We start from the raw sequence: 11,870 nt of genomic DNA on the forward strand, positions 1-11,870 counted from the left end.
AAAATTTGTAAATGCAGTTAATGGAGTAAGTGTAACATCCTAATTTTTAGCACCTCATGATCGTATTAAAAGTCCGGGTGCTACCTATCTCTTATCCTTTAATTTAATACTATAATTATTTAATATTGAGCCTTCACGAATACGAATTGAATTTTTATTAAGAAATTGAAAAGCCATTTCTTTAAAACACTTAATCACATAATTATATCCACATAATATTAAATACATAGACTTATATAATATTCCTCAAATACAAGTCCTACCCCTCTAAAGCCAAAGCAATAAATGACGATGGAAAAATAGAATCTAAGATTAAACCAAATACAGAAAGTAGGAATACATGTATATATTAAGCTTCGTAATTCGGTCGCGGCCTCGCGTCAAGGGTTTCTGAACCTGTCACTGAACAAAAGAAATCTGTAAGGGGTGAGAGCATCGTTCTCGCTGGTTCTCAATAAAGGGTTTAAGAATTATTATAAGAAGATGTTTTTAAAGAAAACTGTTTTCAAGCTCAGTGATTATCATTGTCTTATGAATCTAATCAAATATCGACATATAATTAAATGTTAAATTCCAACACCCATATCTTAATTTCATAAAAGTTCCACTCTTTATAAATAGACATAATATTCAATATAAATACCAAAGGATCAATCAATCCAAACTCACCAATCACGGCCTCCGGCCCAAAAAAACTCATCATCGCTATTATCGATCCACCACCAAAAACTCAAATCAGAAATCAGTCACAAGCACAAACAAATATAAGGCAAACAAATTTAAAGAACAGTTACAGCAAGTATCAAAGTTACCAGTTAAACAGAGCTTATCAGATAAGCAAACCAAGACAATTTAAGCACACCCAAACAATGGCAAACAAATGCAGTATGATGCATGCCTGTCCTACTGACCATGAGCTCACGTGTCGATTACTTTGCCAAAATCCGACACATCCGGTAGCTAACCTGGATATGGTCCTCTTGAAAACCGGTGGACCACCACGAACCCCACCATTGCGAGCGGTACACCACCACGAACCTCACAAGATCTTCAATTGAAAAAATAACATACGTGAGTGGTACATAACCACGATCCCCACAAACACTTTCATAGCCCATAGACGGTAAACAACCACAATCCCCACGTCCACCGCGACACTGGACAAGCGGTACACCACCACGATCCTTGTCAGGCGCATAATCACATATAATCATTTATACACACAATCCATCTTAATCAATATACTCAACACTGGATAAGCGGTATACCACCACGTGTTAGGATTTGGTTGAATTAGTCCCACATTGCTTAGGATAGCAAATGGAGTGGGTGGCCTAGGCTATAAATATGAGGCTAAGTTCTCCATTTGTTTTTGCACCAGTCAGAAACACTTTAAGCTTGTATCTGATTTTTCTTTTCCTCTGTACTCTTTATTAGAGAGTGTTGTGAGGTGTAGTTAGATATTTTCTTTGAGAGAGTGTGGGTGTACTGGGGTGCCGGTGAGAGAAAGAAGTCTATGTGTTGTAACAATTTTCACATAGTGATATTCTCTGGTTGTCATTTGACAACGGCCGTGGTTTTTCTCCGGTAATTGGAGTTTCCACGTTAAATTCTTGTGTTGTGATTGTGTCTATTTTATTTCTCTGTCAAAGGTGTTTTCTCAAGGGGGAATGGTGTATGATTCCCAACAAGTGGTATCAAGAGCTTCGGTTTGGTGGGATTTATTCTTAGTATGCTCTGTGGTTGCAGCTTAGTCTGACCTTCCACATCAGAAAAGAATTTTGTCCTGTGGCTTGAGGTTGATCTTTGGTTGCTGTTGTTGTTGCTGGAAGGCAGTGTGACACTGTGAGAGTGCAGTTTGGAAAGATTCTGGCTAAGGAAAGACTTGGTATTTAAGTGTGTCCATTGTGACCCACCTCTCTTTCCTGGGGACCCTTCATAGTGCACGGTTGAGTTATACTATTCCAGTATACGGTTGCAACAATGTCAGGATATTCAAGTGCTGTGAAGCTTGAAATAGAGAAATTTGATGGAAGAATCAATTTTGGCTTGTGGCAAATACAAGTCAAGGATGTGTTGATACAATCAGGTTTGCACAAGGCGTTGAAGGAGAAGATCTCTGGTTGCTCTCTCTATGAGAGAAGATGATGTTCTCTAGAAGACAAGAAGTATCCTCATGGTATTACCGCACTGCCATGTATAAGGATGAGTTGTGGCAATCGGGTCCACAATTGCACACGGGCATTGGTTGGCGTTGAGATGCAAGGTGTGTGGCGGAGTTAGGTCGATGGCTGAAGAACTTCCAGGAAAAGCCAATTTGGAAGTTGCACCATGAATTTTCAGCAAGGTTTCGATCTGTACCAAGGTGAAATGCTTGGAGTGGTCTAATTCCAAGTGAGTATACTTTCATGGTGGAGTATGATAGTTCTCTGAACTATGATTGTCGGTATAGACAATGGCAGCAAAGAATTGTCGGTGTTGACAATGGAAGCTGAAGATGTGTGACTATTTCAATCAAGGTGGAGATTGTTAGGATTTGGTTGAATTAGTCCCACATTGCTTAGGATAGCAAATGGAGTGGGTGGCCTAGGCTATAAATATGAGGCTAAGTTCTCCATTTGTTTTTGCACCAGTCAGAAACACTTTAAGCTTGTATCTGATTTTTCTTTTCCTCTGTACTCTTTATTAGAGAGTGTTGTGAGGTGTAGTTAGATATTTGCTTTGAGAGAGTGTGGGTGTACTGGGGTGCCGGTGAGAGAAAGAAGTCTATGTGTTGTAACAATTTTCACATAGTGATATTCTCTGGTTGTCATTTGACAACGGCCGTGGTTTTTCTCCGGTAATTGGAGTTTCCACGTTAAATTCTTGTGTTGTGATTGTGTCTATTTTATTTCTCTGTCAAAGGTGTTTTCTCAAGGGGGAATGGTGTATTATTCCCAACACCACGATCCTTGCCAATTAGTAATCGCATTCTCCTCAAATCATTTTTATTTAAAAACTAATACCACTCCTTACAACCTTTTCCAAAACCTCCCAAAATCACTTCACTTAAAACAAGTTCTTTCATACAAAACCCAGTTTTTACTTAACCAAGATTTTTTTTTTCATACTAACTTCAAAACTATATTCCACGGAAAGATCTCTAGACTTTAGGGGAGTGACAACTAATCTCATTTCTTTAAATTCATAACTCTTTAATTCATATAAATTCAATAATTTTATTTCCATTTACTCAAATAGCCGAAAACATAATCCTTGTAATTATCCAAACCAAATTTTTTTTGTAAAGCAATTTAAATAATTATTTTTACTCAACAAAAATTCCCAAATCATACTCTTTTCTTTAGTTGTATCAAAATCGAATAAAACGATTCTTCAAATCCCAATTAACGAAAAGTAAAACTTTCAAAAATTCTCATTAAAATTTCAACACCACCTCTTCTAAAATTCGGACCCTTGCTACCCTTTTCGGGTCCCACCCAAACCAAACCAAACCAAACACCTGTCAATCATTCAAATCACTTCTAATATTAAATATTTTCTAAATTCAAATCATTTTCAAAATTAAACTAAATCCCAATATTAAATCTCTTTTGGTAATTCAAGGAAAGACGCACTTTAGCAACATCAGCCAGCTAATCAGAATATTCAACTTTTTTAATAATTCAATAAATCGATCAGATAAATAATCACATCCATCCAAACAATTCAATTCAATTCATAGGACTCACGTAATCATGAAAATATATTTTTCATACTATTATCGACTTATAATAACTCTTGAAAGTAAAATAAATTTAAGAAACAATCCCGCTACGTTACCAATACGAAATCTGCCAATATCTACCAATATTTATTGGGTTGGACCATAAAGCCCACTTAATTAAAAAAATCACATCCCAAATTAACCCAGATTAATTTTAAATTACTACTCTAACCCTAATTTACCATTTATCCATGTGTTCTTACCGTAGAGACACTCCCCCAATCCCATCTCCACTTTCAGCGTCGCATAGCAATCCGAATTGCCGTCTTCACCGGCCGTCGCCGTCAACGGAGTCAACGCCTCCGGAACACCCGACGGTGCTACTAACAAGAACGTTCCCACATTCGCCCAATTGACGCCTTCTCCACTGCATGTTGCCGTTGGAAGTGCATTGAAGACGCATCTAGTCGGCTAGCCTTCAACCCGACGCTGCTTTGTATCTCCGCCTCAACACACGCTGTGGCTGAACTCTTCCGGCCTCGTGGAGTCAATAGCAATGCCACAACTATTTGGCCGCTGCATCTCCCACCCAGTGTTGCTCCCTATCTCGCATTCGAGCCCACCTTACAGTGTGTCTTCCTTCCGTCACCGGTGCAACAGTAAGAGGTAAGTGGGTCTTCAAGGTTTTCAATAATTGCTGGTACTAGGTTTCATGTGTGAGCATTACATTGGGGTTGAGATTATTGATTCAACATGGTGCTGACTTTGTTGCATGTTTTATTTAGAAAATTAGAAATGGTGAATTAAGAGGTTTTTTGTTGACATAGTTCCCTACACTAAGATGGTTTCTTATGTTGTGCTCATCTATTTGACAAAAATGTTGTCATGATTCTTATGCTAGTATCAATTACTTAAGAGCTTTTATGTTGATATGGTTTCTTTTTGCCGGATTTTGACTGTGTTATGAAATTTGGAACATATTTGTGGTCCCCCTCCTATATAATATTGTTGTTGTTCTCAACCTTTTTGTTGCCTTTATACCATGTTTTGGTTTTAATATTCTTTTGGTTGTTTGAATAATTTAGTAATATATTTAACTTAGTATATGTATGTCTCCCAACCCCATCAACATTTTAATTTGTGGAGCCTATCCCTGTTAAATTATTCACCAGCCATGAAAAGATAATAAAGTAAAATAATGACAATGAGCCTTATGACGATTCCCTTTGATATGGTAAATTTTTTTCTTCTATATCTGGCTATATATGTGCTATCTTTGTTGCATTAACTTGTCACTGTAAGCCTCATCACCTTAATTTAGGGAACTTTACCTTAGATGTGTCTTCACATTTCTTTTTAAAATTACAATTTAACTTGAACTGTAGGCATATCTCAGTTACTTGTTTGTTTAGTTTACTTTCTATATTGTTTATAATTTTTTATCAATATACTGGATCTAGATGTAATAAATTCAATTTTGAAGTATGAACAATTTGCATAGGTCAGTGTGTCTTGTGCTAAGTTTTATTATAACACACACAGTAGCAGTAAGTAGTACTAAATTTTTTTCTTTTTTAAACAGGTTGACATGTTAATCAATTTAGTTTATAAGTTTCTATTTATTGTCTTGCTTTTTAAAGGTAAAAAGGAAGTATAAAAGTAACTTTCGATTCATAACTGCTTCATGCATCAAATAGCAATTCACTGAATAATCAATCAATTGGGATTAATTTTTTAATATTTATTCTTTGCTTCATTTGCCTATGGCTTAAAGTTTTTTCAGTTGTAACTTTGTAACTTTTTCAAATTTGTTTTGAATAGGAGTAAGCTTAGCTACAAAAGAAAATTATTGAACTATTTCACCAACAAGATAAAATGTATAATAAAATTAGGTAAAGCTTCTCCTTTTTCATCTTTGCACAATCCCTCTTCCCTTGATTTTAGTGTGTGTGTTTGGTTTACAATTGTCACTAGTATTTACTACCAGGTATTATCCTTACTGTCATGAGCAAAACTCTCTATTATACTAGATTCTATAGAGCATGGATCATGACGTAGTATATAGTAATAGATTACTAACATTTATCTTATGTTTTGTACTGTATTAATCGTATGGCATATATTCTCAAAGGTAGTAGCATACAATTTCATTTGCTAGTAAAATTTTCTCTTCTAGTATTGAAACCATTGACTTCATGTAAGTGTATGAATAAGTGAAAAATTGGTCATCAATTAGTAAAGATATCTGTTGGAGATTCCGAACTCGTTGGAGCCAACCATTGACTTCATGTCTTCTACGCCGGGGATCTCATCGTTCTCAATTCTTATCCACATTTATGCAAATGTTTTCAAGATGTTCCATATTTAAAGATGTTTTATTTAGAAAATTAGAAATGGTGAATTAAGGGGTTTTTTCTTGACATGGTTTCATGCACCAAGATGATTTTTTATGTTGTGCTCATCTATTTGACAAACACACTGTTGTCATTATTTTTATGCTGTTATCAATTACTTAAACACGTGTCATTGTTTGTATCTAGATGCAGTAATTTAACATTGATTTTCACATGCAGGACACTATCAAGTTATTTAGATTGGAAATAATGCTTGACATCATCCTATGTCACAAAAATTCAGTAATTGGAGATGCTTTGAATGCCCTTGACAGCCGTGATCGAGCTCCTATGCGTCGCAACCAACCAAGGAACAAACATAAAGTGGTTAGGACACCGTTCATAACACCTAGCACAAAGAGCATGCTTCGGCGAGCTGTAGGAATGCAGAAGAAAAGGACGATCAAAAAAAGATAAACATGGGAAGAAAAAGTCTGCTTACATTCTTGTTTACTTAGGACAGGGATATCCTCATATTCTAAGATATATTTTGTTGGGACTATATATTTTCCTTGTTTTACACAAAGAGAGAGTTTGTTTTGGATTCTTACGCTGTTAGCGGGTAGTTGTTCTTTGAACCTTGTTGAACGCTCAACGCTGTTGGTTATTTCAACGGAAATACATGCACTGTAGATGTGAATCATGTCTTTTGTACATTGGTTTGGAATAATTTTGTGCACAGGCTCAACACCTGCTACACTTTGAAATTTTTTGTTTCCAGTAGTTAATCATGTTGAAGTTTGAATGTCTTATCTTTGGATGTCTCCACTTATGTTAGCTATGTATTGTTAGTCACATATTGTTCACATGTGCCTGAAAACAGAACTGTTTGCTTATGGAAGTGTCTTGATATGGATGTGTCTTTAGTTGGAGGTGTCTATCTTAGTCGTGTATTGTTCGCAGGTGTGTCTTTTCACGGATGTGTCTTCTGATGGACGTGTGTTTTGCCAAGGTGTCTCTCAAGTTTTGTTTAACCATGGATGTGTCTTCTGTTGGAGGTGTCTACCATAGTCGTGTATTGTTCGCAAGTGTGTCTTTTCACAGATGTATCTTTTGATGGAGGTGTCTTTTGCCAAAGTGTCTTTCAAGTTTTGTTTAACCATGGATATGTCTTCCATGTCTTCTTCGGAGGTGTCTAGGTATAGATGGATGTGTCTTCTACTGGAGGTGTCTTATATGAATGTGTCTTTTTTGTGTTTTCATGTAATACGGATGTGTATTCTAAGGGTCGTGCCTAATTTTGTCATTTCTTCGTTGGAGTTGTCTAGGTATGGATGTGTCTTATGCTTTTCGGTAGTTTTTTTAGTTATCATAGAAGGAAGGTTTCAATGAAGACTTGATTGATTCATTATGAGGCCTAACTCACACCTTTTTAGGTTAGTAACCGTAATATTGAGAAATGCAGCCTAATTTAAATAAATTTACTCGCCTTTGTCCTCCACGTTATTAGGACTTAACATTCATGATTATGGTGAAGCTAATTCATACTTAAAAAAACTTGTAACAATATGATCATATTAGTGGATAAAAAAACTCAATAAGTAATTATATATCCTCAGCTTAACAATGTCTATTAAATAAAAAAAGTGAATACTTTGTCAAAGATAAGTGAAAAAAATAAATAATCAAGAAAAGAAAATGTCCATACAAATCTATAATCAAAAGTCATCTAAGTATGTCGAAATGAGTTTAACAAAGACAAGAACTCGCTAATTTTGTCACTAGAATAAAACACATTTCACTCCTCATGATTCACTGCCATTGCATCATCCTCTAATTGAATAACATCTACAGATTCTTTCTCCTAAAATCAATAACTAAGGACATATCACCAAAAAAGATAATCATCCACCATTCGATACTCGAAAAAACTCTTCCAACAACCACTTATCCATTTATACTACCAACTAATAAACAACCAAAACTAAATTGATATAAAACAACACCATCCATTTTCATATCTATAAAACAAACATTAATCAAAGTTGCAAACATCAATTAAACATGGTGAATGGCAGAATAATAAACCACATGAAATGTAGAAAATGTAGAATCATTCTAGCATAATTGAAAGAAAGAATATCCACACCAATTCTAATTAACCAAACAAAATTACAATCCTTCCAACAAAGCTTATCACTGTTAATAACTCAATAATAAAATAAAAAACAAGTACAAATAAACATAACCAAATTCACTCAGAGACGGGACATTAATGTTGGTGGAATCAAAATGATCACTCACATCATATGCAGTATTATACGATGCTTCTTCACAAATTGATTGATCCATCGACGTAATATAGTCCTCTGACCTTCAACGGAGACACATACACCTTACTGAAGATGGTTGAGGAGAAGAGGATTGCGTGACACCTTCAAACACTCACGTCGTAGTTTTCTTCCATGGGATTGGTGGTTGGTCCACTCGCCTTCAACGGAGACACATATACCTTACCAGAGATGGTTGAGGAGAAGAGGGTTGCGTGATACCTTCAATTACTCAGGTCGCAGTTCTCTTCCATGGGCCTAGTGGTGCGACAAAGTGGGATCCGGGTGAAGGCACATTCACTGTCGAAGGGTAATGGCGGTGTCCCGATGACTTGAAAAGTTCCACGAAGGAGAAGTGGGATCCGGGTGAAGGCGCAGTCACCGTCGAACGGCCATGGCAGCGTCCCGGTGAATTTAAAAGCTTAACGAAGGAGAAGTGGGATCCGGGTGAAGGCGCAGTCACCGTCCAACGACAATGGCGGCGTCTTGGTGAATTGAAAAGCTTCACTAAGGAGAAGTGGGATTCGATTGAAGGCGCAGTCACCGTCGAACGGCAATAGTGGCATTCCGGTGAATTGAAAAGCTTCACGAAGGAGACGCTTCTGGCGAGAAGCGAATTGAAAAGCTTCACTAAGGAGAAATGGGATACGGGTGAAGGCGCCATCACAGTCGAATGGCAATTGCAGCATCTCGGTGAATTGAAAAGCTTCACGAAGGAGACTCTTCCGGCGAGAAGAAAGAGGATTAGGGTTGCGTGACGGGTTGCACCGCAGTGTTCGTAATTGGTGTGATGCCTCATGCTACGTTACCACTCCTTGATCTTTCAAAATGCATTATAATGGACCCCACTAAATTTCTAATTGATATAACAAATTATATTTAATTATTTTTAATTATTTTTGGTAACAGTTGGCAGATTCAGATCTTGGCACCCTATACTTTTCCTTTAAGAAAACGCCCCTATCTCAACTCTTTGAAATTCTCAAAACCAAATGCGTCTAAAAACCTTATTTCTCTTGTCCGGCAACTGTGGCGAGAGCTTCAGCGGTAACGCAGCCGCTTGTTGTCACACGCAGCAGTGCTGCCATCACCTCCACTCTTCCGGTCAGCCTCAAACAGCAACGGCGACGGCTCTTGACGGCTCCGGTGGCTGCAACGGTGGTGAAGAAAACCACCATAACTTCCTCTCTTCTCCATCGTGTCCTCTCTTTATCTCGTCTGACTCTTCTCGCGGTAGCTCGATGGCGATGCTCCTCACGATTTCGACTATGGAAGGATCAGCGGCTCCTTCTGGCGATTTCTCCCAAACAAAAGTTTCGTCAATGTGAAGAGCAAGAAGATACAAATACTTTTATCGGATTAGATTTTTTATTGGAGTTACGGATCTCAAAAAGTCGAACGCCGAAAGTTTACGGTGCCATAGAATTCTCTTTCTTTTTCTCTCATGGTTTCTTTCTTCCTTTTTCGAGTAAATACCCATAGTAGTCCCTGAGATTCACGCAAATACCCATAGTAATCCCTAAGATCCCGATTTCTCCATTGTAGTCCTTCAGATAGAGCTCCGAGCACTCAAAGTGGTCCCTATGTACATTTCTGGTGATGAGTCATCACCGGAGTGCTGACGTGGACTCAGTTTGCCACGCTGGAGGGCTCCCAAAGGCTAGCTGAGCTGGCGAGTTTTCAATTTGTACCCAAATTAGTCCCTCCTATTATATTTAACCCTAAATCCCCAAATTCTCAAACACTTCATCTCTTCCTCTTGTTCATCTCTTCTTCTTCTTCTTTCAAGCATATATCAGACACTATAGGTGTTGGTGTTGGTGTTGTGTTGACAATGGTGGTGGAGGAGGAGTGGTTTGGGTTGGGAGAGGGGTCAACAACCCACAACCCTCTGGATCTTCTTCAGAATCAAAGCTGGATGGAGCTTACACAGCGCTACAGGCATGAAAATCTGCAATCACTGATGACCCAAAGAAAATTCTAGGAACATGGGTTGGTCCAAATGTGTGTAAGTACAAAGGAATTTTTTGTGATTTTACTTAAGATGAAATGGGTGCATCTGCATCAGCATTCCCTGTAGTTGCAGGCATAGATCTCAACCATGCAAATCTCCAAGGAATCCTTGTCAAAGAGCTATCTTTACTCACTGACATATCCCTTTTCCACCTTAACAGTAACAGTTACTTCTCTGGGACAATCCCTGAAGAACTCTTCTACAAGAATTTTGATGCACTATTTCTCAACAACAATCAATTTGAAAGTGAAATTCCTCAGAATCTTAGAAATTTCCCAGCATCAGTGATAAATTTAGCCAATAACAAGTTGAGTGGAAACATCCCAGCAAGTTTTGGATTCATGGGTTCTAAATTGAAGGAGATTCTGTTCCTGAATAACCAGCTAACTGGTTGCATCTCTGAAGAAGTGGGGCTATTCACTGAGATTCAAGTTCTGGATGTTAGCTACAATACTCTCATGGGTCATGTACCAGACACATTGTCTTGTCTGCAAGACATTCAAGTCCTTAACTTACCAATTCAGTAATTTGATTAACCTTTTGTCCCCATTTAGAACTCAACTTAGCAAAAAAGTGCTCTTTTTGTTGTTGACGATTTGTATGTGATTCTTCTCTGTTATTTGTGATTAAATATTATTAGTTTTTGTGCCATCTTTAGGGGTTCCCTTCTGATGGATGATGGGGAGCTTGATTTCTCGAACCAGGAAGTGTTCTCAAGTCCAAACATGGCTGAACTTCCAAGCAGTGGATCAATGGATTGCTTCTTTGAAGAACTCCTCAAGGACAGCCATGCTTGCACGCATACCCACATCTGTAACCCCCTGGTCCTGATCATTCCCATACTCATACCTGCTACCATGTTCATACCAAGATTGTGCCTGCGCCGTTTGAGGAGCAAGTTGGAACTGACGACACTGCTGAGTCTGCTGAAAAGAAGTCAAAGAAGCGCCCATTGGGTAATCGGGAAGCCGTACGCAAGTACCGCGAGAAGAAGAAGGCTCGGGCTGCTTCTTTGGAGGATGAGGTTGTCAAATTGAGAGCTTTGAACCAGCACTTGAAAGAAGAAGAAGAAGAGATGAACAAGAGGAAGAGATGAAGTGTCTCAAAATTTGGGGATTTAGGGTTAAATATAATAGGAGGGACTAATCTGGGTACAAATTGAAAACTCGCTAGCTCAATTAGTCGTTGGGAGCCCTCCAGCGTGGCAAACCGAGTCCACGTCAGCACTCCGGTGACGACTCATCACCAGAAATGTACCTAGGGACCATTTTGAGTGCTCGGAGCTCTATCTGGAGGACTACAATAAGAAAATCGGGATCTTAGGGATTACTATGGGTATTTGCGTGAATCTCAGGGACTACTATGGGTATTTACTCTCCTTTTTCACAAGGAATGTTTCGGTCTTGCATGAAGGGAAGAGAATGATTAATGATGATTAAGGTGATTAAGTGACATGTAGGTGGGTTAGGTGTCACTTAATAAGGCTG

At 38.1% G+C, this 11,870-nt stretch overlaps 1 pseudogene; it reads left to right on the top strand.

Annotated features, from left to right (window-relative positions):
• Positions 1-9,361: 9,361 nt before the first annotated feature.
• LOC107633016 (uncharacterized) lies at positions 9,362-11,479 on the top strand (annotated as a pseudogene).
• Positions 11,480-11,870: the final 391 nt, after the last annotated feature.

The sequence above is a fragment of the Arachis ipaensis genome, chromosome B3 (assembly GCF_059453495.1).
Source record: "Arachis ipaensis isolate K30076 ecotype BB chromosome B3, ASM5945349v1, whole genome shotgun sequence".
Taxonomy (NCBI): Eukaryota; Viridiplantae; Streptophyta; class Magnoliopsida; order Fabales; family Fabaceae; genus Arachis; species Arachis ipaensis.